The 1,869-nt window shown below is 31.4% G+C and overlaps 1 non-coding gene across 1 annotated transcript; it reads left to right on the top strand.

Annotated features, from left to right (window-relative positions):
- The first annotated feature begins 283 nt into the window (after positions 1 to 283).
- Positions 284 to 387, top strand: LOC112719515 (small nucleolar RNA R71). Its single transcript, XR_003161814.1, has one exon. It is a non-coding gene; the product is annotated as a small nucleolar RNA R71 (small nucleolar RNA).
- The last annotated feature ends 1,482 nt before the right edge of the window (positions 388 to 1,869 follow it).

Here is a 1,869-nt window from a genome sequence, read left to right as displayed (position 1 = left end):
TTTGTTTGATGATGGATTTTGCGTCGGTTTAGACTATACTACGATTGATTACTTGAAAAATTTCTATACCGGCAAAAATTCATTTGTCAGTGTCCCATTATCCATGGAATTCCTCTCAGAAGTGTACATGAATTGGTTATTTGCAACCATGTCGATTAGTTCTTGAGCTTCTGCAGGCGTTTTCTTTAGGTGAATGGATCCACCTGCAGAATGGTCCAATGACATTTTCAAAAACTCAGATAGACCATAATAGAATATATCTAATATGGTCCATTCTGAAAACATGTTAGATGGACACCTTTTGGTCAACTGCTTGTATCTTTCCCAAGCTTCATAGAGGGATTCACCATCTTTTTGTTTTAAGGTCTGAACATCCACTCTAAGCTTGCTCAGCTTTTGAGGAGGAAAGAATTTATCCAAGAAGGCAGTGACCAGCTTATCCCAGGAGTCCAGGCTATCCTTAGGTTGTGAATCCAACCATATTCTAGCTCTGTCTCTTACTGCAAAAGGGAAAAGCATGAGCCTGTAGACTTCAGGATCTACTCCATTCATCTTAACAGTCTCACAGATCTGCAAGAACTCAGTTAAAACTGATAAGGATCTTCAGATGGAAGTCCATAAAACTTGCAGTTTTGTTGTATTAAGGCAACTAGCTGAGGTTTCAGCTCAAAATTGTTTGCTCCAATGGCAGGAATGGAGATGCTTCTTCCATCAAATTTGGACGTGGGTTTGGTAAAGTCACCAAGCATCCTTCTTGCATTATCATTATTGGGTTCGGCTGCCATCTCCTTCTCTTGTTCGAAAATTTCTGAAAGGTTACTTCTGGACTGTTGTAATTTAGCTTCTCTTAGTTTTCTCTTCAGAGTCCTTTCAGGTTCAGGATCTATTTCAACAAGAGTGCCTTTTTCCTTGTTCCTGCTCATATGAAAGAGAAGAAAACAAGAAAAGAAAGAGGAATCCTCTATGTCACAGTATAGAGATTCCTTTATGTTAGTAGAAAAAGAAGGGGATAGAAGAAAGAAAAGTGAAGAATCCAAACACAAGGGATAGATTGGGTTCGGATTTTTAGATGAAGAGAAGTGAAGAGAAGTGTTAGTAAATAAATAATTAAATAGAATAAGAAAAGAGATAGAGAATTTCGAAAATAATTTTGAAAAAGTGGTTGGTGATTTTTGAAAATTAAAGATAAGATATGATTAAAATTAAAATTTAAAACAATTAAAAAGAATTTTTGAAAAAGAGAGAGGTATTTTCGAAAATTAGAGAGGGATAGGTAGTTAGTTGGTTTTGAAAAAGATAAGAAACAAACAAAAAGTCAAATAGTTAGTTAAAAAAGATATTAAAATTAAATTTGAAAAGATGAGAAGATAAGAAGTTAGATAAGATATTTTGAAATCAAATTTTGAAAAAGATAAAATTTTGAAAAAGATAAGATTTTTAAGAAAAAGGCATTTTGAAAAAGATTTAATTTTTAAAATGACTTAACTAACAAGAAACTACAAGATAAGATTCTAGAATTTAATGATTGAACCTTTCTTAACAAGAAAGTAACAAACTTCAAATTTTTGAACCAATCACATTAATTGTTAGCATATTTTCGAAAATATGATATAAAAACAAGGAAAAGGATTTTGAAAATAGTTTGAAAAAGAATTTAAAAAGATAAGATTTTTAAAATTGAAATTTTGACTTGACTTGTAAGAAACAACTAATTTTAAAAATTTTTGACCAAGTCAACCCAAAATTTTGAAAATTTGGAGAGAGAAAAAGGAAAAGATATATTTTTGATTTTTTTGAATTTTTAATTATGAGAGAGAAAAACACAAATATGACCCAAAACATGAAAATTTTGGATCAAAACACTTAATG

This window comes from Arachis hypogaea, chromosome 10 (assembly GCF_003086295.3).
Source record: "Arachis hypogaea cultivar Tifrunner chromosome 10, arahy.Tifrunner.gnm2.J5K5, whole genome shotgun sequence".
Classification (NCBI taxonomy): Eukaryota; Viridiplantae; Streptophyta; class Magnoliopsida; order Fabales; family Fabaceae; genus Arachis; species Arachis hypogaea.
The sequence above is the reverse complement of the archived record's forward strand: the minus strand, read 5'-3'. Positions and strand labels throughout refer to the sequence as shown.